This window comes from Balaenoptera acutorostrata, chromosome 6, assembly GCF_949987535.1.
Source record: "Balaenoptera acutorostrata chromosome 6, mBalAcu1.1, whole genome shotgun sequence".
NCBI classification, from domain to species: domain Eukaryota; kingdom Metazoa; phylum Chordata; class Mammalia; order Artiodactyla; family Balaenopteridae; genus Balaenoptera; species Balaenoptera acutorostrata.
In genome coordinates this window covers 60,005,447-60,033,201 of record NC_080069.1, presented here as the reverse complement: position 1 = coordinate 60,033,201, position 27,755 = coordinate 60,005,447, and the positions used below count along the sequence as shown (strand labels likewise).

At 40.4% G+C, this 27,755-nt stretch overlaps 1 pseudogene; it reads right to left on the bottom strand.

The window, feature by feature from the left end:
- Window positions 1-24,588: 24,588 nt before the first annotated feature.
- LOC103010767 (ras-related C3 botulinum toxin substrate 1-like) lies at window positions 24,589-25,264 on the bottom strand (annotated as a pseudogene).
- Between the last annotated feature and the right edge of the window lie 2,491 nt (window positions 25,265-27,755).

Below are 27,755 nucleotides of genomic sequence, written 5' to 3'. Positions count from 1 at the left end.
TTCAATCACTCTTCCGCAGGCTCCCCTCGCCTCAGACAACCCTGCTTCTTTATCCCAAAAATACCCCGAGCCCCTTGCCTTAGGAGAGATGGATCTGAGAATTGTGCTCCTGTCTCGTCGCCTGGTTGCCTGGAGAATAAACCCTTTCTCTGCGGCAAACGTTGGCATCTCAGCGTTTGGCTTGCTGCGCATCAGGAAAAACAGGCCTGGGTTCAACAACGTTTTTCTCTGAGAGGTGGGTAGAGTGTTTTTCACTTTCTTCTAAATACATTCCTTTACTGTTTACATTACTTTACAATGGACTTGCATCACTTTTTAAATTAGGGGGAAAATAATACAGTTTATTCTCATTGTTCATTGGTAATAATGTTCTATAAAGTTGCCGCAAATACTGAATTAGCAAATACTGAGCCCTTGCTAATAGGGGAAATACAGGGTTAGTTTCCGGCAAGCTTCTGGTCACAAAATTTTTGTCAGCTGATCAGTGTACGTACCCTTGTTTTATGTGTGTTTCTGTTTAAAGACATTTATATAATATATATTATTGACTCACTAACACTGAATTCACAGACAACAGCACTATAACTTATGCTTGAACAAAGCTTATCTATACACTTAGACACATCAGCACTGTGCTTGAGGGCCAGTTTAAGCAACAGATTCACCAACAAACAACAAAAAGCACAAAAATGCAACAACAACAAAAAATGACACTAAATAGACTACAAAAACGACACTGGTTTTCAGCATGACAGTGAAATGAGAAAGCAGAGTATTGCCTCATTTAACCTCAGTTGGGAACGTGAGCATTGGATGACTCAAATTTTCCACTGCTTTGTACATTATAATTTAGAACATATAATGTTAAAATTCTATAAATTATAATTTTAGAATGTCAGAAAGCTAAAACGTGACTCTAATACATATCATGAGCACACACTAAAAATCTATTTAATTCATTAGTAAGGGAACCAGCACAATAGTAATGCTGATTCAAGGGAGCATAGGAAAGACCTTGAAAATGCCACCAGTATTGACTTGGGGGTGACAAATAAATTTTAGCAAGTTGGTGAATTCAAAATACTGAATCCACAAATAATGAGGATAGACTATATAGCTATTTTTTACCATTTGAAACTATAATACAAAAGAATTTTTTAAATCGGCTATGTAAGTTTTGCCTCAGCTGCTAGACTCTGAGCTCTAGAAGACAGGGATGATTTCTCATTCATAACGAAATACTCAACAGCTAGCTAAGTGCCTATAGTATGTGTTTAATAAACGTCCTTTTCTCACCACCACCCGCTTCTCTGAATGACAAACTACAGAGCACACACAAAAATTTATTCTCAGTTCTGTAAAGAAGTTCTGCTGTTTAGAAAAAATCTGTCATTGTTTTTAACCACCCAGCATCTAAAACTCTGTGGTGAGAGAGAGAACTCCCACCTAAGGCAAAGTTTACCTCCCTCTTGAAAAGCTGAAAATGCCAGACTTTCTTCCACAGCCTCCTTTGTAGCTAGAATGCAAGTTATGACCTAGGGTCCACCAATCACAGGAGCCCACCTCAGATGCTGAATTCAAAGCTTGTACGTGAACCAGCAGGTATCCTGCAGAATCCATATCAATGTGGGTAGTGACAGTGGAAACTGCTACAAGCCATTTCCAAAAGCAGCTAGAGAAACAGTCCTAGTGAAGGTGGTCAGTGTCCAGTAGTGTCACTAGCACTGGCAACATGAACTGCAGAGTCTGTACAGTGGGACCCACATTGTGGCATGATAATGGACATTATTTCTGGTTGTGAAGTCTCTAAGTTGGTTCTATGAGCCCTCTGGAAAACAAGCAAGATATCCTTCTAATAGCCTTTTAATTAATTCCTTTTCTGCCTCAGTTAGCAAAAAAATGGTTTCTGGTGGGGTACTTCCCTGGTGGTCCAGTGGTTAAGACTCCGCGCTTCCACTCTAAGGGGCGTGGGTTCAATCCCTGGTCGGGGAACTAAGATCCTGCATGCCGCGCGATGTGGCTAAAAAATGAAAAAGAAAAAAAGAAGGAAATGGTTTCTGTTGCCTGCAGCTAAGAATCCTGACTGATACATATATACATACACACATACACACATATATGGAATTATCCTCCTAGATAACAATTTGGTCTCAATTTGACAGCTTTAACAAAGAGCAAAATTACAACAGATTAAATAATAACATGTGTTGAGCATGCACAATGTACCAGGCACTTTACTTATATTATCTGATTTATCTTATCTGGTAGATACTGTTTTCAGTATTTTTTTATGGAAGTATAGTTGATTCACAATGTTGTGTTAATTTCTGCTGTACAGCAAAGTGATTCAGTTATACATATATATATACATTCTTTAATTCTTTTTCCATATGGTTTATCATATGATATCGGATGTAGTTCTCTGTGCTATACAGTAGGACCTTGTTGTTTATCCATTCTATATATAAAAGCTTACCTGGTAGATACTGTTTTGATTCTCACTTTACAGAAAAGGAAACTGAAGCTTAAAAGTGTATGGTAGAGGATGAGGTTACCACCCCTATATCCATTCTTCTCTTCTTCCTCAGCAGTAGAAAATCCAATTTTTAGCTGGACACAAGTAACCAAAACAGAGATTTACATTTCTCAGACTCCTTTTTTTCCAACTGTGACAACCTTAAAAAAGAGCCAATGATATGTAAACATAAGCATTGTATGGCTACTCCTTGAAACTTACTTAAAAGATTAGTTGGCCTTTACCTTTGCCTTTTTATTCTTTCAATTTGCTGGGATGTAGATGTAATGGCTGGAATTCAGGCGACTCTCTTGTAGTATGAGGATACACACTCAGAATGTTGATCTAGAAAAATAGAGAGAAACTAGGTCCTTGATGACCATGTAGCCACCATATCAGCTCTCTACTGCCTATGTCTGAATGTCCTTTATGTTAAAAATAAATAAATAAATCTCTATCTTGTTTAAACCACTGTTAGTTTAGGATTTTCTGTTGTTTAGAGGTGAATGCTAACAAATTTAAGAGGTAATATGCCCCAAATCACTCAGCTAGTGATGAGACAGGAAATGAAGCATAGTGCCAGAGTCCTTGGCCACTGCACTCTCTCTGCTGAGCCATGGTGCCTCAGTGCCACCATATATTAAATCCAGAAAGATCTGGGAGAAGACCACACAACTCTCAGAATTTGATAATAACAGTGTTTTCTCTATTTAGGCTCTAGAAATCTTATTTTTCTCAGGGCAGAGAAGAGGAAAGGATTAATCTTTTCTCCTCCTACTTTCCCAAACTTCCACCCTCTATGATTTTCTTCATTCCCTTTTTTTCACCTAAAATAAAATAAAAATAACATTATCATGCACTTTTTGAGTAACCAGACTCTAAATCGACAGGCTACTTTTCACTCCAGAGCCAACAAGGATTCACTTAGAGACATTTATTTATTAATTAATTAACTATGAACAGTGAAAAGTTGATGAAGCAATGAAGAATATATATTTAGGCTAATTTTTTTCTACTCTTTTATTCTGTTGTCGTCAATAAAGTTTTGTTTCTAACTCAGGTAATACCTAGACCTGAAATGGGTTTAACCTACAGTCAAGTCAAACTTAATGTTTCTCAGTGGTTCTCACTTTATCTTCCTGGTCATTTAAAAAATCTACATAAAAACAAAACAAAATTAGAAGACAAGAATCGTGATGCTCAATTATAGAAACTAAAACTGGAGGATTTTATAAAAGCAGAAAACAGGTTTTAGTGAAATTTTATCTGCTTTTTTGTACCCCATAAAATGGATAGAACCCAGCTTTCAGATTCCTGTAGTATAAAATAGAACTAAAAACACCTGACCTTTGTCCTGCTTCCTTAAACAGAAAACTTGAGCAAGGCTCTTATCACATAAAATTATTACAGCAAGTATCTCTCACCTGATCTTGAACGGAAGAATATAAAATTTTATACCAGAGAGCCTAGCTCTACTGTAGTCTCCTTTCTATGAATTTTTAGTGCATTTTGCAGCCAGCAGAGGGAGGGTCATATGAATTATTTTTGAAGCTTGTGCTATATTCAGACATTTTTAAAAAATGAAAACTGCCATATCAACCAAGTCTGGCTTCCCCAGACAAAATTGAAAACCCTGGAAATGTTTGCTCTTCTGATCACTCTTCCCCATCACAGAGCTGTTCATGTGATCATGAACATCCTGTCATGCATCTTAGGACCCACAACCATACTGCCTCTCCCAAACTCTGGGTTTTTCTTAATTCATAATTTCCTCCTCCACATTTATTCATTCAGCAAACGTTTACTGTAGTTTAGTATGAGTAAGGCACCATGCTGGATCTGTAGATGTAAAGATGGCTAAGATAAGGGTCTTGGATTGGGACAATTTACTCACTAGTGACTGGTAATAAAAACGGCACACACACAGCAGATCCATGTCTGGTGGGCCTGAAACTTGTAAAGACTGGGGAGCCCTCTTTAAGCAAAAGAGCATTTGGGGGTACAAAATTAGGTATGAAAATGAGTATTTATTTAGAATGAGAAAGTAAATCATTTTAAATACCTGAGGCTTAGAGATTCAGATCTATTTCTTGTAACATCTCTTTAGGCATTTTATCAGAAATGCTCCCTGATTGCAACCTGGCTTCCCCTCCCCACTTAGAAATACCCTATAACTCCCAGCAACTCCCAGCACCCACAGCAGCCTGAGCAAGTGAGAGACCCAAAAGTTTAAATCTTATTAGCTTCTTGGTATTAATGTTAATCTGCCTCTGGACGCACACACTTTGTAAATTCTCTAGAAGTAGGTTCAAAGTACCAAGGGAGCTTAAGGAGGACATGGCTTTGCTCTAGTTGGGCAATATTTCCTGGAGCAGTTAAAGCTTAAGAAAAGCCAACAAAGAGATGGGTAAAAAATGGAAGAGGAACTGGAATTTCTGCCCAGTTGAGAATCTCGGAGTTTACAAAGCCACCTCATTCCCATTCTGGGGGGTATTTTTGTTTTTTGTTTTTTTAATTTTTATTGGAGTATAGTTGATTTACAATGTTGTGTTGGTTTCAGGTGTACAACAAAGTGAATCAGTTATACATATACATATATCCACTCTTTTTTAGATTCTTTTCCCATGTAAGTCATTACAGAGTATTGGGTAGAGTTCCCTGTGCTATACAGTAGGTCCTTATTAGTTATCTATTTTATATATAGTAGTATGTATATGTCAATCCCAATCTCCCAATTTATCCCTCCCTCCCCTTCCCCCCTTATAACCATAGGTTTGTCTTCTGTATCTGTGACTCTATTTCTGTTTTGTAAATAAGTTCATTTGTACCTTTTTTTAGCTCCCACATATAAGTGATATCATATGATATTTGTCTTTCTCTGTCTTAGTTCACTCAGTATGACAATCTCTAGGTCCATCCATGTTGCTCCAAATGGCATTATTTCATTCTTTTTTATGGCTGAGTAATATTCCATTGTATATATGTACTACATCTTCTTTATCTACTCCTCTGTCGATGGACATTTAGGTTTTTTCCACGTCTTGGCTATTGTAAGCAGCACTGCAGTGAACATTGGGGTGCATGTATCTTTCCGAATTATGGTTTTCTCCGGATATATGCCCAAGGGTGGGATTGCTGGATCATATGGCAACTCTATTTTTAGCTTTTTAAGGAACCTCCATACTGTTCTCCATAATGGTTGTACCAATTTACATTCCCACCAACAGTATAGGAGGATTCCCTTTTCTCCACACCCTCTCCAGCATTTATTATTTGTAGATCTTTTGCTGATAGCCATTCTGGCCAGTGTGAGGTGATATCTCATTGTACTTTTGTTTTGCATTTCTCTGATAATTAGTGATGTTGAGCATTCATGTGCTTTTTGGCCATCTGTATGTATTCTTTGGAGAAATGTTTATTTAGATCTTCTGCACATTTTTTGATTGGGTTATTTGTGTTTTTGATTTTGAGCTGCATGAGATGTTTGTATATTTTGGAGATTAATCCCTTGTCAGTTGCCTTGTTCGCAAATATTTTCTCCCATCCTGTGGGTTGTCTTTTTGTTAATGGTCTCCTTTGCTGTGCAAAAGCTTTTAAGTTTAATTAGGTCCCATTTGTTTATTTTTGTTTTTATTTTCATTACTCGAGGAGGTGGATCAAAAAAGATCTTGCTGTGATTTATGTCAAAGGGTGTTCTCCCTATGGTTTCCTCTAAGAGTTTTATAGTATCCAGCCTTACATTTAGGTCTTTAATCCATTTTGAGCTTATTTTTGTGTATGGTGTTAGGGAGTGTTCTAATTTCATTCTTTTACATGTAGCTGTCTAGTTTTCCCAGCACCACTTATTGAAGAGGCTGTCTTTTCTCCATTATATATTCTTGCCTCCTTTGTCATAGATTAGTTGACCGTAGATGTGTGAATTTATCTCTGGACTTTCTATCCTGTTTCATTGATTTATATTCTGGTTTTGTGCCAGTACCATACTGTCTTGATTACTGTAGCTTTGTAGTATAGACCTCCCACCTTTGTCTTACCTGTGATGTTAAAGGTGTCACATTCTTTTTCTCTTATGTTTTAGATTCACTGGTTTCAAATCCTTTCAGCTGAATACCCATTCTTAAAATCCAAGATTAAAACTGAACACCAGAGCTTATTAATACCCAGGTTAGGGGAAAACATTATGTCTAATGGAAAAATCCTAATTAGGACATGCTCTAACCAACAGAGATGAACACTGTCTCATAAAAGAGTATTTGTTATTGGTGAAGTCCTTGTTGTCATGGAGACAGAGGTCTGAGACTCAATGATAGATGTGCTTTGCTCCTTATTATTCCTTACTCTTCATTCTCTTTCCTCCTTGGAAACTCTAGGACCCTTTACCTCCCCTGACCCCACCCCACAAGTTGTCTTGACCCTTTTCTCATTCCATGCTGTTTTCACCCTGGATGATCTTATTCACCACCCAGGTAAACCATCATCTAAGTGTGAGATTCCCAAATCAGCATCTCCACCTCAGCTCCAAATCTGTGTTTTGCCTGCCAGCCTGACATCCCCACTCACATTTCTTATAGCATGTCAAACCCCTCCCAGTCAAACTGCTTGAAAACTCAGTCGCTGTTGACTCATTGCTGCCCCACAGTCCCACATTTAATCATCAAGTCTTGTCATTTCACGTTGGTAATGCCTCTTCTCTCCATCCACCCAGGTTCTGAGTAGCAGCATCTCATCATTTCTTAATTGAATTTTCAGCTGATCTCACTGAGTCCAATCCCTTGGCTCATCCATGGATCCTTCACATCAGGGAGGCACTAGGGCACAGAGTAAGCGGCCAGGTTCTAACATGGGTTCCAACAGAACCTCAGCTCCCTTGATTTGTGACTGCCAGCAAGTGACTTAATTAAACTAAACCTCAATTTCTTCATATAGGAAATGGAGGCAATTATAAGTCATAAAGATGCTGTAAGGAGTACATACAATAATGTATATAAAATGTCTAGTATATAGAAATGCTTAATACATTTCACCTGTTATTATCATAATTCTTATCAGAGTTATGATCTAAAAATATAAACTTGGTCATGTGTTAGACATTATTAGAACACACTATATCCTGGCTTTTTCTCCTTTGAGGTACGTGGAAGACTGCTTCCTAGCCACTTTCCAAATAATGGGGCCATGTGACTAGTTCTAACAGATGGACTCTAAATATAGAAGATTAGGTATGAGATTTTTTTAATTATTATTTATTTATTTATTTACTTTTGGCTGTGTTGGGTCTTCGTTGCTGTGCACGGGCTTTCTCTAGTTGCATCCAGCAGGGGCTACTCTTCGTTGTGGTGCACGGGCTTCTCGTTGCAGTGGCTTCTCTTGTTGAGGAGCACAGGCTCTAGGCGCGCGGGCTTCAGTAGTTGTGGCACACAGGCTCAGTAATTGTGGCTCGCGGGCTCTAGAGCACAGGCTCAGTAGTTGTGGTGCATGGGCTTAGTTGCTCTGCGGCATGTGGGATCTTCCCAGACCAGCGATCAAACCCATGTCCCCTGCATTGGCAGGTGGATTCTTAACCACTGCGCCACCAGGGAAGCCCCCAGGTATGAGATTTTGATGTGCTTTCTTCTCCCATTTGATGACCAAGGAAGCCATATGTTCCAGATGGTGCTTCTACAAGATGGTGGAGGCTCCATCAGCCCGTGTCCATCTAAGTGACCGTAGAGCAGAGCCCCACAGAACGTTGCAATGGACACATAGTGTGAGCAACTCAGACTTAGGGGATTTTTGAAGTTATTATCACAGCAGAGCCTAGCTGCTCTATCCTGACTAATACAGGACATCTCATTTCTCACTGCTCAAACCTGGTGATTTGCCCTAACACATGTAAGATCTCCTAAAATAGATGGACCAGCAAACACCAGAAGTTCTAGTTAAGTAGAGACAAAAAAATGTCTGTAGTTTTCATTTATTTTTCAAAGTTATTATCTCTGTATACATTTACTTGAAAGTGACTTTTTTAAAAAAAAAACACAAATGAGGCTGGCTTAGGTAAAATCGGAAATTTATTAAGCAAAATAGGAAATTTATTAACCTACATAAATTAAATGTCCAAGACTAGAGTGAGTACCAGGCATGCTGGATACAGAGGCATAGGCGAGATATCAAGGACTTAGTATTGCTCGTTCCATGATTCAACTCTGTTTTTTGTTTGTGTGTGTATGTGTATATATGTGTGTGTGTGTGTGTGTGTGTGTGTGTATGTGTGACAACAATGTTTTCTGGCAAAGTCTCCTCTTTTATTGAAAAAAATGGCTGCCAGTTCTTCCAGGATCACCCTGTTTTCTCTTACAGCAGCTTCAGCTCAAAGAGTAATTTTCTCCCAATGGTTCTGGCAAAAGTCCTGGCATTCACGCTAATTGGACCAAATTGAGTCACATACCCACCCACAGAACCAGTTACAGTGACCAGAGGAATACAATATTCTGATTAACTGCTCCAAGTTGTGTGCTGGTTCTGGGGAGACACATGGACTGCAACAGGGGAATAGAGGTTCCCTGGGAAAAATCAAGGTACTGCTGCCAAAAGCAGGGTGAATGAACATAGGATAGGTAAAAATAACATGTTCGCAGAATATGTGACCAGATAAGGAACTTTATGAAGAAGTCCCAATGATAAGATAAAAACCTACCATATTTGCCTTACCATGAAAGGACCATCTTTCCTCTGAGTGCATTGTAAGGTTCAAAATAGTAAGCTTTCAGCTACATACCACTCCCATTACCCACCAAGCCCATGTGTAGTAGGCTTATAAAATTAGTCAAAGCTTTGTGACTTTAGATTACATTTACATTATTCATGTTATCAAATGTGAAATCTAAAAGGAAAAAAGTGTAACAATATAAATGGTTTTCTTTCCTTTCCTGTTGTTGGGTTGTGTGTGTGTGTGTGTGTGCGTGTGTGTATACACACACGTGAATAAGCATGTTTATATGTTGTTTTGTTTCTTTGCCTCATATATCAAAGCCTTGGAGACTTGCTGTCTTCCAAGATGGGGTGAAATTCCCCCATCAGCCATTTTACCCTCCACATCTCTTTTCCCAAGTGAGCCATTCCTGTTTCCCAAGAGTTTCTGGCTTCAGCAGCTTGAGTGAAGCAGTAACAGCACAAAGTAATGTGTAGAGAGAATCAACTATTGCCGATTTAATCTGCCTCTTACTGTGACGGGGCTTCAGAAAACCTTGAAATGGGGCACTGATCTTTGGCTCCTCTGCACCTTGAAAGATAGAGGGATTTATTGATAAAACCATCTCCCCCACTGGGTTGTAAGAGCCTCAAGGACTTAGAACTTGTTTTACTGATGTCTGTCTCCACAGCACCCAGTATGAGGGACTACAGGATGAATGGACTCTGCCCCCAAGTCATTCATAGTCTAGTCGAAACATTAAACTGGTGTATGAATAACCAAAAATATAGCACAGAGTGTAAACTACTGATGCAAGGGCTTTGGAATTTCAAAGAAGGAAGCACTTTTCTCTGGCCAAACGGACAAGAATTTTTTTTTTTACTAAGGAGGTAGCTTTAAGAGTGGTAGCAGAGGGAGGGGCAGAGCTGGGGCAGGAAACGCCAGGCAGAGGAACTGCTAGAAAAGAAGACAAAAAGGTGACATTTTTGTCTTAATCACTAGCACCAGAATAGGAGAGAACATTCTTTGTTTGGAAAATTCTTTGGTAAGCTACTAAACTAAGGGTGAGAACTTCAAGCTCATGGGTGACTACTTGCTTCAAGCAAATATCCCAATCCCTACCCTGTACTGGGTGAGGCAAAGGAAAGACTCTGACGCACAGCTAGATTGGGGGCCCAATGCCCTGAGCCATACACTCTCCCATGTAGAATGCGCTAAGCATTTGGGGAAATGGCAAGGAGCTCAGAGGGGCTGCTTAAGTGTGTCATGGATGACAGCCTGAAAATATAAGTTGGGGCCATAGCATACAGTGCAAAATGCTGATTATGGAATTTGGAGTTTATCTTGATACCAATCGTCTTAGGCTACGGCTCTTTTCGGTAATGTCCCCACTGTCCCTCTTTTTTTTTCTTAAGAGAGATCCTGTATACACTTTACCCAGTTTCCTTCAATGGTAACATTTTGTAAAACTCATACGGGGAGTTCCCTGTGGCCTAATGGTTAGGATTCCGGGCTTTCACTACCGTGGCCCAGGTTCAGTCCCTTGTTGGGGAGCTGAAATCCTGCAAGCCGTGCAGTGCGGCCAAAAAAAAAAAAACTCGTGTAAAATGACATCCAGGATATTAACATTGATACAATTTACCAACCTATTCAGATTTTCCTAGTTTTATTTGTACTCATTTGTGTGTGTGTGTGTGTGTGTGTGTATTTTGTCCTATACGATTTTATCACATGTGTAGGTTTGTGGATCCACCACCAACCACAGTCAAGAAATTGAAGAGTATTAGCATTTCAAAGATACCTCGTATTATCCTTTTGTAACTACACCCACCTCCCTGCCATCTCACATCACCCTCAACCCTCATCCCTAACCCCTGACAACCATTAATCTGTCCTCCACTTTTAAAATTTTGTCATTTCAAAATGTTCCATAGGTGGGATTATACAGTATGTAATTTTGGAAGATTAACGTTTTCCACTACACGTGATTTCCTCATGATTCATCCAAGTTCTTACATGTGTCAATCGATTGTTTTTCTGTTGCTAAATAGTATTCCAGGAAAGACCTGCACCACAGTGTGTTTAACCGGTCGTCTGTTGAAGGACTTCTAGGTTGTTTCCAGCTTTGGCTATTACAGATAAAGCTGTTATGACCATTCATGTACAGGGTTTTTTGTGAACATAAGTTATCATTTCTCTGGGTTAAATGCCCAAGTGTGCAGTCTCTGGGTTGTATGGGAATTGGATGTTTAATTTTATAAGAAATGGCAATTTTACATTTCCATTAGAAATGAGTATGAGCTATTCAGTCTCTCCACACCTTCTCCAGTGTATGAGGTTATCGTCATTTTTTATTTTAGCCGTTCTGAAAGGTGTGTAGTCATAACTCATTGTAGCTTTTATTTGCGTTCCCATGATGGCTAACAATGTTGAGCATCTTTTCATGGGCCTATTTGCCCCCTATGTATCCTATTTGGTGAAATGTCTGTTCATGCCTTTGCCCATTTTCTAATTGGGTTGTTTGTGTCTTTACTCTTGGGTTCTGAGGGTATTCTAGATATTTGTCCTTTGCTGGATATGTGGTTTGCAAACAATTTTTCCCATTCTGTAGCTTGTCTTTTCACTCTCTTCTCATGGGCTTTCACAGAACAAAATTTTTAATTTTGATGAGTTCAAATGGATTAATTTTTCCTCTCATAGATCATCTAAGAAAACTCTGCCTAGGTCCTGAAGAATTTGTTTTCTATCTTTTTTTCAAAGAGTTTCACAGTTTTACATTTTACATTTAAGTTCATGACTCATTTTGAGTTAATTTTGGTGTTAGATTGAATTTTGTTCAGGTGGAGTTTCATTTTTTGACTATAGATGTCCCATAACTGCAAACCCGTTTTTGAAAAGTCTATCCTTCCTCCGTTGAATTGCTTTTGCACCTTTGTCAAAAGTCAGTTGGGGGGCTTCCCTGGTGGCGCAGTGGTTGGGAGTCTGCCTGCTGATGCAGGGGACACGGGTTCCAGCCCTGGTCTGGGAAGATCCCATGTGCCGCGGAGCAACTAGGCCCGTGAGCCACAACTACTGAGCCTGCGCGTCTGGAGCCTGTGCTCCGCAACAGGAGAGGCCGCGATAGTGAGAGGCCCGCGCACCGCGATGAAGAGTGGCCCCCGCTCGCCGCAACTGGAGAAAGCCCTCGCACAGAAACGAAGACCCAACACAGCCAATAAATAAATAATTAATTAATTAATTAATTAATTTAAAAAAAAATCAGTTGGGCATCTTTGTGTGGGTCTGCTTCTGGGTTCTCTGTTTTGTTCCATTGATCTCTGTGTCTAACCCTCTACCAATACCACATTGCCTTTTTTTTTTTTTTTTTTTGGCCACACTGCGTGGCTTATGGAATTTTAGTTCCCCGACCAGGGATGGAACCCATGGCCCTGACCGTGAGAACGCCGAGTCCTAACCACTGGACCGCCAGGGAATTCCCCACATTGTCTTAATTACTGCAGCTATACAGTCAGCCTTAATATCAGGTAGAGTGATTCCTCCTATTTTATTCTTCTTTGTCAAGAATGTTTTAGCTATTTGGGGACCCATGCCTAAATTCTGGAATAACTTCATCTCTATCTCAAAAAAGCTTGCTAGGATTTTGATAGGAATTGCAATAAACCTACAGATCAATTTGGGGAGAATTGACATCTTTACCATGTTGACTCTTCCAATCCATAGCACAGTATGTGTCTCCATTTATTTATGTCTTTGATTTTTTAAATCAGTATTTTGCAATTTTCAGCATATAGATCTTGTACATGTTTTGTTAAGTGTATACCTCAGTATTTCATTTTCTTTGGGGCAACTGTAAATGATTTTGCATCTTTAAATTTCAGTTGCTGCATGTTCATTGTTAGTATATAGAAATGTTACTGATCTGTGTATTGATCCTGTGACTTTGCTGAACTCACTTATTAGTTCTAGGAGGTTTTCTTGTAGAATCCTTGGAATTTTCTGCATAGACTATCATGTCATCTGCAATTAAAGACAGATTTCTGTTTTTCTAAACTGTATCTCTTTTATTTACTTTTCTTCTTATCGCAGTGGTTAGAACTTCCAGTACTATGTTGAACAAGAGAGGTGAGAGCTGATATCTTGCTTTGTTCCTGATCTTAGAGGGAAAGCACTCAGTCTTTCATCATGAAATATGATCTTAGCTGTGGGCTGTTTATAGATGCCCTTTATCAAGTTGAGGTAATTTCCCTTCATTCCTAACTTGCTGAGACTTTTCATCATGAATTGATTTTCAATTTTACTAAATGCTTTTCCTGCATCAATTCATATGATCATATGATTTTTCCTCTTTAGCTTGTTGATATGATAGATTATATTGATTGATTTTGAACATTGAACCAGCTTTGCAAGCCTGGAATCAATTCCACTTGGTCATGGTGTACAATTTCTCTTATACATTTTTGGTCCACACACTTTTGAAATCCAGAAACTTAGGTGTCATTCTTAACACTTCCCTCACCTACACATCGTCTCGTTACCATGATTTTTACCTCCATTTCTACCACTGCCCTTCTAGTCAAAGCCCCTATTCTCTCACTTGTTATACTTCAACAGCCTCCTAATGGGTCTCCCTACATTAATTTTTTTTAAAGATTTTATTTTTATTTATTTATTCATTTGACCGCGCCGGGTCTTAGTTGTGGCATGCGAGCTTCTTAGTTGCAGCATGCAAACTCTTAGTTGCGGCATGTGAACTCTTAGTTGCGGCATGTGTGCAGGATCTAGTTCACTGACCAGGGATCAAACCCAGGCCCCCTGCATTGGGAGCACGGAATCTTACCCACTGGACCACCAGGGCAGTCCCACCCTACATTAATTTTTGCTTCCTTCCAAGAATTTTCTACACAGCAGTCAAGGATATTTTCATACCAAAAATCTAATATTGAAGCTTCTCTTTTTAAAATCCTTCATTGGCTTCCCGCCACCCTTAGGCTAAAGCCTCACATCCTTAACGTAGCCTACAAGGCCCAGTGTGATGTGGTCTTTCTCTAACTCTTTTTTATTTTTTTTTTTAATTTATTTTTGGCTGTATTGGGTCTTTGTTGCAGCGCATGGGCTTTTCTTTAGTTGCAGCATGTGGGCTTGTCATTGCAGGGGCTTCTCTTGTTGTGGAGCACGGGCTCTAGGCACATGGGCTGCAGTAGTTGCAGCATGCAGGCTCAGTAGTTGTGGCTCGCAGGCTCTAGAGAGCAGGCTCAGTAGTTGTGGCACACGAGCTTAGTTGCTCTGCGGCATGTGGGATCTTCCTGGACCAGTGCTCGGACCCATGTCTCCTGCATTGGCAGGCGGATTCTTAACCACTGCGCCACCAGGGAAGCCCCTCTCTAACTCAGACATACTACATCTCACTCTCTGTGCCTCAGCATATGAGCCTTCTCTATTTCCCCCAGATTCAACTGCCACCCACCTTGGGGCCTTTGCATATGTTATGCCCATATACTCCTTCCTTCATCCTTTGTCAGAATGACTTTCTGTCAGGATGACTTTTTCAACTGACAAATCACTTTTCAAGGAAAACCTTCCTGGCTCCTCTAGCTTGGTCAGGTCCCTGTTACACTCTTTTATAGCCTTCTTTTCCTTTATAGCGTTTATCTCAGTTTGTGAGTATGTATTTATTTGTATAATTATTTGATTAATATTAGTCTCTCCTGAGACTGTAAAAGCTTCATGAAAGCGGAGACTATAACTATTTTACTCGACAAATGTATTTTGAATTAATAAATGAAATCAACTGCCCTACTTAATTACTTTATCAACATACGTTTACTGAACATCACATGTACTTATCAGGAGAACATTCATTTAAGAGAATGAGTGAGGGGGAGAGAGAGAGAGAGAGAGAGAAAAATGCTTATTAGGTACATATCACATACAGCCAAAATAATCCTTTTGTGCTATGACATGTAATTAATCAGGGATGAGGATGTCTTCTGCTAATTTAATTGATAAAAAATTATCAAACAGCTATAGTGGCCAAGTCATCTCTGAGTGGTAGGATTCAAAATAGTTTTTCTTTTTTATATTTCTCTGATCTTTTTCAAATGAGCACATGAGCATGTATTACTATTTTAATACATTACTGTAAAGACTTTAACTCATTAACATATTAATGAATAGAGCAGTGGAAATTTAATGGAAAATGCTGTAGCTTTATTCAGCTTTCCTCAAAATATGTAATCCAAACAGATTTCAAAAGATAAAAGTAAAAATTTTATTTTAAATATATCAGTTCTTAAAGAATTGATAGAATATAAAGAATTTAAATTATACCTCTAATGATTATTTGTGTCAAAAATACTAGACTATGCTTGATTATATTTTATGAAAACATAGCACTACATTCCCACTCAGAAACACTTTTGTAAGAATACACCAAAAAACTGTTAGATGCAGTCTGGTCTGAGGATTAAGGTGGGATTGAATGATAGAGTTGTGAGTCAGTCAAGAGACTTAACTTCCACATTATTATCTGTGTTGTATTTATATTATTTACTTAAGTTTGTATTATTTTCATATCTTTTTTTACTACTTTTTAAAAATGCATTTGAAAATTATTTTTTAAAAGAAACGAGTGACCTTGATTTCTATGACCTTTCCCATCCCTCCTCCTTATCACACACTTTCATCAACAAACATAAAAACATATACACATTGCAGCTCAAATGGAGCAGTTCCATTATATATGCCAACCTCAAAAATAGTAAGAAAGTGATTTCTGCTTCTCAACAAGATAGAGTAAGAAGGCTTAGATTTATCCATTTGTCTGAAATGACTAAAAAATAGTGTGTGTAAAAATTATGTGTGAAAACAATGGTTTTCAGACATTGTACATCAGGCAGTGCAAGACAGTGGTCCTGAAAGATAGGAAACAAACCAAATAAACCCTATAATTGGCCAACCTTACTATCTGGAAAGAGTTTCCAGGCTGCAGCTTAGGGTGAGGGAAACTGGAGGAAGCCCAATAGCCTCCCTGAATTGAGGAGACAGATGAAAGCACAGGGAGGCCAAAGTAGCTTAAGTTCACAGAGCAGAGGATTAGAGAGAAGAGAGTTTCAGAGAGAGAGAATTCTGGAAATCTGCAGAAGAACCCACTTGAGTCCGCAGCTAATTAATCATCACTATATTAGTGATTAGAAGGAGCAATCCTGGGAGGTCATGCAGTGCCAGTAATAGTTCATGTTCCACTAGACAGAGTAGAATATCTCATAATTCATAGGACATCGGGTAGAGTACTTAGAAGGGAATTGGCTCAGTTGTGGGGCAGAATTAGCCCTTGATCAGATGCTGCTCTGGTCCTGCTTAACAAAGCTTAAAAGCAAGACCCAGAGGTATACCAATGTTTCCAAGTAGCTTAACTGTGTCCCAGAACAAAACTCAACAATATTTATAGGAATACTAATATATACAGCACTCAACAGATTAAATACAAAATGCCTGTGGTGTAAGTCAAATCATGATGCTGTACACCTTAAACTTACACAGTACCGTATGTCAATTATATCTCAATAAAACTAGAAGGGAAAATTGTCTGTCATGTTACCATGGAAAATTACCAGGCATGTAAAGAAGTAGGAAAAAAATAACCCATAATGCAGAGAAAAAAAAAATCAATAGAAGCAGATCCAGAAATGATAGATATAACAGAATTCATAGACAAGAACATTAAAACAGTTATTATGGTATTCCATATATCTAAGAAGGTAAAGATCAAGCATGTTAAGTAGACACATAGAAGATATAACAAAAGACCCGAATGAGACTCTAAAGGTGAAAAATGTAATGTTTGAGATGAAAACTACTCTAGATGATAGTAACAGCAGATTAGATACTGCAGAAGGCAATATTAGTGAACTTGAAGACACAGCATTAAAGATGATACACAACAAACACAAAAAGAAAAAAAAATAGTAAATAGAGCAACAGTGAGCAGTAGGACAATGTCAAGCACCCTAATATATGTGTAATTGGAGTCACAGGAGGAGAGGAAGGAGAGGGGAGAATACAGAAAATACTTGAAGAAATGGCCAAAATTTTTACAAATTTGGAGAAAACTATAAACCCACATATCTAAGAAGGTTAAACTTCTTAGGTTAAACAAATCACAAAAATAATAAGAAACTTCTCATGGTTTGATTAAATAATACAGATATCCCCTACTTTCAGAAACTTAATATGTTCATTATTTATTGCTAATTAACAGACCATCCCCAAACTTCATGGCTTAAAACAATAATAATTATTTATTTTCTCTCACAATTTCTATGAGTCAGGAATTCAGAAGTATGTCCCTCAGCAGCTCTGGTTCAGTCTCCCAGGTGGTTGTAGTCAGATGAGAGCTGGAGCAATTCCCTGAAGACCTGACTGGGACTCACTCATGTGACTGGCAAGTCGGTACTGACTCTTGTTCAGGAGCATCGGTTCCTCTCCACACTGACCTCTCCACAGGGCTGCTTGAGTGTCCTCGTGGCATGATGGCTGGCTTTCTGCTGAGCAAGTGGTCCAGGAGAGTAAGGCAAAAGCTACAATGCCTTTTATTACCCAGCGTCAGAAGTCACATTCAGTGTGAGGGGAGACAATATAAGATGTGAATACCAGAAGGCAAAGGTCACTAGGAGCCATCTTGGAGTTGGCTACTGGACTCAATATTTTAAAAAATTAAAATTACCAGAAAGGTAAAGCATAAAAATTATTATAATACGAGCACTCACTAAAAGTTTCCTTAAAATAACAAGGAAACTTTTTTTTAAACATGATTCAATTTGTTAAATTCAGTATCTGACTAACTTGGAAAGCATCAAGCAGAGCACACCTATAACTGACCATGGGTTACATATAGCAAGACTGATGTTCAGTTATGTGAAGGAACTCCACTATAAGCAGCTGTTATGGTCTGAATGTGTCATCTCAAAATCCTGATGCCCAATGTGAAGGTATTAGGAGGTAGGGTCTTTGGGAGGTGCTTGGTCACAAGGGTGGAGCCCTCATGACTGGGACTAGTGCTCTTATAAAAGAGATCCAAAAGAGCTCCCATGCTCCTTCTACCATGTGAGAAATCTGCAACCCAGGAAAGCATCCCTGATGGCATCCTGATCTCAGACTTCCAGCCTCCAGATATGTGAGAAACAAATTTCTGTTGTTTATAAACCACCTGTCTGAGGTATTTTGTTATAGCAGCCTGAAGGGACCCAAGACAGCAGCCTTTGAGTGTTTTTGACTTAGTACATTCATCCTGGAAAAGCATCTCTCTGGATTTAGTCCTCCTACTTCAGCTGGCCAATGATAACTGACCATCATCTATAAGCTACTTTCACTGTGGAGCGTCAGTCTTAGGCAAGATATCAGGGAACGTTGCCTTCACTTGTCATCATTCAGGTCAGCATAGACACCCCTTCTTCGGGTCTTATCATGATCACGTTCCTGTAACTGAACAGGACCCTGTGGGGCCTTCCCCCATATCCTCTGCTTTAGCTCCTCTCTGAAGTACCTGGATAACAGTATTTGATGCACATTTCCTGAGTTGTTTTACTGATGTGAAAAACCCCCACCAAGTGGAAGATGTTAACTACTTGATGACCATGAGCACATCACCCTAGGCCTCCTGGAGCTTAAGGACTAATAATGTTAACCCCTGTGACACCACCTTGTTACCTCACCATCAGCCAATCAGAGAACTGGGCATGAGCTGATCACTTACCTGGCGACCCCCCCTCCCTCACCTGGCTTTTAAAAATGCTTTGCCGGGCTTCCCTGGTGGCGCAGTGGTTGAGAATCTGCCTGCCAGTGCGGGGGACGCGGGTTCGAGCCCTGGTCTGGGAGGATCCCACATGCCGCGGAGCGACTGGGCCCGTGGGCCACGGCTGCTGGGCCTGCGCGTCTGGAGCCTGTGCTCCACGGCGGGAGAGGCCGCGATGGTGGGAGGCCCGCGCACCGCGATGAAGAGTGGACCCCGCTTGCCGCAACTAGGGAAAGCCCTCGCACAGAAACGAAGACCCAACACAGTCATAAATAAATAAATAAAAATTAAAAAAAAAAATGCTTTGCCAAAACCCTTCGGGGAGCTCGGGGCTTTTTAGGGCATGAGCCGCCCGCGTCCTTGCATGGCCCTGCAATAAACCTTTCTCTGCGCCAAACTCTGACTTTACGGTTTGTTTGCCCTCACTGTGTGTCAGGCACACAAACTTGCTCTAACATTCCTGTTCCTCCCTTACCTGAAGGGACCTGCACACCCTGACATCTGGAACCCTGGCGCTTACTCTCCCCACCCCTACCCCACCATGCTCTGGGGAGTCCATCTAGAATCACCTGACAGAGCCCAATGTCTCCCTTCCACCTTCTGCCATCCCTCCCCTCACCCCAGGGCAAGGTGCCCCTGCATAAACTTGACATGTTTTGAGTCTCTGGGAGTAGAACGCTCTTTATAACAAGTGAGTCTGACACTTTGCTTTCAGGTACTCAACTTAGAAACACATTTCCAAAAACATGTGATGTACGAAAGTAGAGACAGCCTGTACTAGAAATGACAAAAGCTGACCAAGAGTAACATAATGGACACATTGTGTTTGTTTGTCAGGAGGAACCATCCCTGAAAATATAAGAAGCAAATCGACCTGGCTTTAGAAGAAAAAAAATCCCTGAACATTATTGATAATGTTTAGTGCCAGTCCGATTTATACCTCTGAGGTTTGGAATGAAGAAGGTATGACTGGAAGAGTAGTTACACCTACTCTTTTGATCATCCCTCTGATCAACACACTCACAAAATACCAACACATTTGTAAACTTTTAGCCAGGAAACATAGAATGTCATACACATGCACATACCACCCACAAGCATTTATACACTCACCATTCATTTTGCTGTTCTAAAATTTCCACACAGCTCTGTGAGTGGAGTTTGGAAGGGTAGTGGAAAAAAGCACTGATCTGAGAAAAAGAAAAATAACAACCATCATTGTGCAGGAGTAGGAGTTTGGCTGCTAACTGAAATTTAGTCATCCTCTCTAAAAGTGCTTCTTGCGCATTATAAATGACAAGGCAATATGTATTTTCTGTGCTGAGTAAGCTGGAGAACCCTGTGAAAATCCCAGTGGAAGCAGCTATCGGTCTCATGCACACGGTCTGGGCCAGCATGGTGGCAGATGCGGTGGCAGGTGAAAAGAGAGTGAAGCTCAGTCCCTGACTTTGTTACCGAACCAAACTTGGGTCCTCTCACCCAATGCATAGTAAAACCAATCTACTGACAATGGGTTGTGGTAAAGGAGGGTACAGCATTTATTGCAAGGCGCCCAACGAGGGGCCAAGAAAGGAGAATGGGCAGTTTGTGCTCAAAAGACATGAACTCCCTGATGGCTTTCACGGGAGGGTTTTTATTTTTATTTATTTATTTATTTTTTTATTTTATTTATTTATTTTTTATACAGCAGGTTCTTATTAGTTATCTGTTTTATACATATTAGTGTATGTATGTCAATCCCAGTCTCCCAATTCATCCCACCACCACCCTGCCTCCCCCTTTCCCCCCTTGGTGTCCATACATTTGTTCTCTACATCTGTGTCTCTATTTCTGCCTTGCAAACCAGTCCATCTGTACCATTTTTCTAGATTCCACATATATGTGTTAATATGCAATATTTGTTTTTCTCTTTCTGACTTACTTCACTCTGTATGACAGTCTCTAGGTCCACCCACATCTCTATAAATGACCCAATTTCGTTCCTTTTTATGGCTGAGTAATACTCCACTGTTTATATATATACCACATCTTCTTTATCCATTAGTCTGTCGATGGGCATTTAGGTTGCTTCCATGACCTGGCTATTGTAAATAGTGCTGCAATGAACATTGGGGTGCATGTGTCTTTTTGAATTATGGTTTTCTCTGGGTATATGCCCAGTAGTGGGATTGCTGGGTCATATGGTAATTCTATTTTTAGTTTTTTAAGGAACCTCCATACTATTCTCCATAGTGGCTGTATCAATTTACATTCCCACCAACAGTGCAAGAGGGTTCCCTTTTCTCCACACCCTCTCCAGCACTTACTGTTTGTAGATTTTCTGATGATGCCCATTCTAACTGGTGTGAGGTGATACCTCACTGTAGTTTTGATTTGCATTTCTCTAATAATTAGTGATGTTGAGCAACTTTTCATGTGTGTCTTGGCCATCTGTGTGTCTTCTTTGGAGAGATGTCTATTTAGGTCTTCTGCCCATTTTTGGATTGGGTTGTTTGCTTTTTTAATATTGAGCTGCATGAGCTGTTTATATATTTTGGAGATTAATCCTTTGTCCGTTGGTTCATTTGCAAATATTTTCTCCCATTCTGAGGGTTGTCTTTTCATTTTGTTTATAGTTCACAGAAAGGTTTTTAAAGGCAACGTTAGGGGTGAGGGTTGTACGGTGCCTGATCAGCTTGTGGACATTCTTGTGATTGGTTGATGATGAGGTAATAGGGTGGTATTTCGAGAATTAACATCATCAACCAGTCTGGGGTCTACATGCTTGTGGTCAGCATGCAGTTAACTTCTTCCACCTGGTGAGGGTTTCAGTTTCTGCAAAACAACTCAAGGATGTGGCTCAGGATATTATCTATAGCCCTTGAGGAGGAACTAAAGGTCCTTGACTTTGTTTTATGGCTAACCTATTACTATTTTGTCTTGTTTTGATAATAACAATAACCTATTATTATTTTGACTGTTTTCCTTTGTTTCTGCATTTTCTCACTTCTCTGATTAAAATTGCTCTTTGGAACTTGGGGAAGGCCTCGAAGGCTAAAGCTTTTCTACAAACAAGAGGTGGGGGATGGGGGGTGTGGTGGGGGTGGTGGTCTGTCCCTGGGAAGGCCCTACAGGGTCCTGCTCAGTTTCAGCCTCCAGGCTCTTGAACACTAATGAGAATCCAAGAGGCAAAAGGGGGAAGGAGGAAAGCCCAGTGGCCCCTCCCCTAAAAATGTGCTTGGGATGTGGACACAGACTATAAACCACTTGAAAATACCTGGAGTTGGATCAGTACAAATTGTGACATAAATGATTTTATTTTAAAGATAAGGACAACCAGGCCATAGTGGAAGTTTGTCACAAGTCATACTGGGTGCCCAGGTGGAGCAGTGAAATTCTTCCCAATAGCTATCTTTAAATGAGCTACAATTACTCAGATATTTTTTGCCCCATGGCAGGCACCTGGATCAGGCATCCATTAGAGGACCATGGGCTTCTGTCATTCTGGGGTGACTTGGTGGTAGAGCACAGGGCTTGTCACCATCGACTGAAAACTGAAAAAAAAATACACAACCTAAAAGTTGAGAGTTATGTTTTATTCGGCAAACATTCTTAGGACTTCAAGCCCAGGAGACAGCATCTCAAATACTCTGAGAGACTGCTCCAAAGAGGCAAAGGGCTCAGGGAGCCAGGATATATAGGAGTTTTAGCAACAAAAGACCAGGTATTGGGAACATCAAAAGATTACTGTTACTAAAAGAAAACCAGACATCTCAAGTTAATGAAATTAGCACTTTTCTATGTATGGGAAGATGCAAAGTCTGGGCTTATTGAAATTATTCCTTTGATATGCACCTCAGGTATTGGCAGGGGGTGGGGGGGCAGTATCCTGTGTTTTCTCATCCTTAGTCTCCTCAGTGTGCACCATTGGGGGTGGCTGCAGTCGTTTACTGCTAGATGGTAGGCGTTCTTTGTTTCCATCCTGAGTTCCCTGGATCAGTACAAATTGTGACATAAATGATTTTATTTTAAAGATAAGGACAGCTATTCCCAGTCAGGATAGCTGTAATGTGGTGGCTTGATGGCTGCAACATCCTTTGTTTATGATACAGCAGGCGGCATTCTTAGTTCACATCACCAATATGAATTCACAGAAGGAAAGTATGACTGACAATCTGCATCATGCCCTTTAGAGGTACAAACTGTGTCCGAGGGGAACAGTGTCCTGAACATTTTCTTTTACTTTCTTTCCCCCAGAAGAAAACAAAGACGGGCTTGCCTCCTAGTGCCTTCTCTTTCCCAGCTCCTGGGCATATGTCCTTAAAATTGCTTTGGAAATACAAGATGGTCTTATGAGTTTGTGAGAGGTGGCCATAGCCGTAAACTCAGCAAACTAAGCTTCCATAGTTCCACCAGATTTACATTTCTCTACTCAGCCTTCAAGACCTCTGTAACCTGACCTTATTTCCCAGCACCCCACCCCCTGCCTCTCAGGTTGTCTCATCAATCACCCAAACACACCAAGTCAGAACCTGGGAACTCTGCCCAAATGGTCCCCTTCTTCTGGAAAGTCCTATCCCCCCCACTATTCTACCCTTTCTTTAATCGCCCTTAATCAATATTACAGAATATCTGTGTTCTAGAGAACACAACACCCATCAGTCACCCACTGTTTTCCAAACTCATCTTTCAAAGTGATGTTTAGGGAGAGTGATAATTGATCTATTCACCCATTTAACAATAGCTGCCATTACTGATTCTCAACCTTGACCAGCCATGTGTTAAGTGCCTGCCTGCACTATCACGTTTCATCCTCACAATAACCCTTCAAGGTTCCCTGATCCTCATATGTTGTCCCTCTTATTGTTATGTAATATTATACATGGACTCAAATAATTTGTAGAAAAAGAAGAATAAACAGTTTAAAATCAAACACAAATCATATTTTACTCATGAGGTTAAAAGTAACCAATCATCAGACCATGAATGAATCTTATAGATCATCTAGTCCATGGCTCTGAACATACACGTTCTGACTGATCAGTTTCTTTCTTCTTTTTTTAAGCTCCGAAGATTATTCTGATAACTAGCCAGGTTGTAAAGCAGTAACCCATTCCAATTATCTCATTTTATAAGAGATTGGAAGGGGAAAGATGGCGCTAACATTTACTGAATGCCTACCACACTGCTACCTGCTTACCAAACTTAGTTAACAAGGGGTGAACTGAAAGTAAGGATGTCAGGGAATTTGCCCAAAGAAAATGAGCTAGGTCATGGCAGACCCACGTTTCTTCTGTCCTAGCTTCAAATTCTTTCCTCTACCTAACTAAAACCAAACTACTTAATTAGCATAAGTCTTTTACATAGATGATCACATTTAATTTTTGTAAAAAAAGATATCACAAAATAAGTACTATTATTATTCCTATTTTATGCAAGTGAAGAAATTGAGGCCACTACAGATGTAATTAGCCTAAAGTCAGTTAGCTAGTACATGGTGAAGGTAGGGCTTGAATCCAGATTTTTTTTTTCCATTTTAGGGGTAAATTTTAATAGAACATGGAAGTTTGAACTCTTATGCCTTAAACAAAACTGTAAAGTTCCTGCTTGTTTCAGAATGGTTTTATGGGGGACCTAATCTGTAACAAAATGTTGGCATTCAGTGCAAAGGTGCCAACGTTTTTCAGCAAAGTGTACAAAAGTTCTCAGGGGGATGGGGCAAGGAGTGAGGTGCTCGGACATTTTCAACAGCAGGCATTCTCTCATCCTCTTGACGGGAGATGGGAGAGAACCACTGGAAGAGCCTCATCAAACACCATGTAGCAACCTCGCTGTGTCAGACCCCAGCATTCGTGGTGTTTCACAACACAGATTTCCTCAACCATGGCTACACATTGAGGATACATGATGGCAGTCGGCCTTTCTTTCAGTTTCAGTCTTGTCTTTATCACCCCTAAGGTCAAGTTTAGCTCCCATTAGCACGAGGGGCGTGTTGAGACAACGGTGTCACACTTCAGGATACCACTTTGCACGGACATTTTCACAAGATGCAGGACTCACAAGAGAAAAGCAAATTAAGAATACGTCAGCTTGTGGAGAGGATAGGGATGTGATCTGTCGTCATCTTCTTGTCCAGCTGCATCCATAAGCCCAGATTCACCAGTTTTCCATCTGCCATAACATGGGAAGAATAGTTGTCAAAGACAGTGGGGATCTATTCTCCAGGAAATGCATTGGTGGCATCCCACATCAGTAGGCAAGTTTTACCTACAACTCCGTCTCCCACCACCACCCACTTGACAACCTCCATCTGGGCATCAGCGGTGGGGCACAGGGTGCCAGGGTCTCTGCCACCTTGCCCTCTACAACTGGAAGCTGAAGCCCAGCAGCGGCCACCACCCAAACCTCCAGATTTTTTATTTCTCAATCCTGTGCTTCACACTCACTGGCTTCCCTCGCTGAGTACAAACGTGCAGATCTCATGCTCTTTCCTCTACCTGCCTTTGACACTTCATTGTGTTTTGCACCTGTTGCAACTTCATATTGCAGTATCATGGCGTTATTGTTAAATCCCCACCAGTGCTGCAAGGTAGAGAGGAAAGTTCATGGTTCTGGAATCAGATGGCCCTGGCTTTTAATCCCCTCTCTTGCCAGTTTTGAGATCTTGGGCAATGACAATAATTTCCAACATTCATTGAGAGCTTAGTATGTTCCAGTGATGCTGAGAGCTTAACATGCATTAATTCATTCACTCTTCAAGAAAGGAGGTAAATGGGAGGGAGATGCAAGAGGGAGGAGATATGGGGATATATGTATATGTATAGCTGATTCACTTTATTATACAGCAGAAACTAACACACCATTGTAAAAGCAATTATACTCCAATAAAGATGTTTAAAAAAATAAAATAAAATAAAGCTTATGGACTTACAATATGAAAAATAAATAAATGTTATCTGAACTGTCAAAAAAAAAAGGAGGTAAAAACCATTAATATTCCCATTTTGTGGAAGAAGAAACTAAGAGAATCAGTTTTCTTACGTGTAAGGTGATGATAGTCACATCTAATGTGCCAGGTTGTCATGAGGCTTACATGCAATGACCTATAAAAAGTGCCTAGAACACATAAATCTTTGTCACCATTCCTCCCCTCCCCTTCACCTTTCTCCCTTGAGCACAGAGACCTCATCTCTACTGCTTGTGCTTCCACCCAGAGTCAGTGGAAGTGGTGAGCATGTAGCAGAGACATGTAAGTATTACCAACAGTTAATTTGGTAGATTGGAAGTCTCCTCAAATTTGATCTTAACTCCTCTTTCACCAAAGATACCAAATAAACCCATGCTGACCTTTGTCATTTTTTCTGACTTTCACTAGTCATGCAACAAACATAGCTGGTGAAACAGCTACACTTCACTGGTAATAACAGCGACTTGACATGTTCCACCATCATGTTCTGGACGCACCTGACTAAGAAAAACCCACATCTGATTATGACAAGATGCAAACGATGTAACTTGGTGCTTTGCCACTCTGGCCATGAAAATCACCTGGGAAGCTCTTTAAAAATATTGATGCCTGGCTCCGCTGCAGAGATTCTGATTTATTTGGTCTGAAGTGGGGCCCAGACTTTAAAAATGCTTAAGTTCTTTGGATGACTCTAACGTGTAGCCAGGGTGTCAAGTAACTGATTTACCTATGCACATGAATGAGAAATTCATTTTAGCCAGTCAATTACTATTTAGGGTGAGAACTCTGTCTCCCTGCGTGTGATATCATTTGGACTAAAACCACATATTTTAGCATTGTTCAGTAACCACAGAGGGAAACTGAAAAAAATCCAGTCTAGACCAGGATCAGTAAATACACAGCTGCCCCCTTGTGCCCACAATCACAATTCTCTTCCCCACTCAGTCATGGTCTTGCATCCCTTCCCAAAAGAGCATCTTGGTTGTCACATGAGATGGAGCTTAGTCTTGCCCAAGATATACATACACTTAAAAAATAAGGACTTCCCTGGTGGCAGTGGTTAAGAATCCTCCTGCCAAGTCAGGGGACACGGGTTCAAGCCCTGGTCTGGGAAGACCCCACATGCCACGGAGCAACTAAGCCCATGTGTCACAACTACTGAGCCTGGGCTCTAGAGCCCACGGGCCACAACTACTGAGCCCACGAGCCACAACTACTGAAGCCCACGCACCTAGAGCCCGTGCTCCACGACAAGAGAAGCCACCACAATGAGAGGCCTGCGCACCGCAATGAAGAGTAGCCCCAGCTCGCAGCAACTAGAGAAAGCCCTTGTGCAGCAACGAAGACCCAACACAGCCAAAAATAAATAAATTTATTTTTTAAAAAAACTATCATAAGACAGAATTTATCAGTAAACCTCGATCAAGAACGTATGTGCCAGGAGGTGGGTTCGCTGCTAGCAATATGAAGATGGGTACAATGCGGTTCCTGCCCTCATGAATTCAATCTACCAGAGAAGAGCGGATGTGGAAAGCACACTGATGTAAACAGAGCTTTTGGAAGAAACAGAACAAAGCAACTCTCTATGCCTGGGAGAATCAGGAAACACAAGGAGAGTTGTCAAGTGTGTTAGATCACAAAGGATTGAGTAGGAGGAATTTATCAGGCCCTGTTCGATGGAAAGGGCCCTGTTCAGTGGAAAGGAACTCACCAGGCCCTGTTCCACTGAAAGAACAACAGCATGTACAAATGCAGTGACATATGAACAGCTGTTGGGTTTAGATATATAAGTGGTACTATTAGTGTGACTTCAGCCTAGAGGGAGCATGAAGGA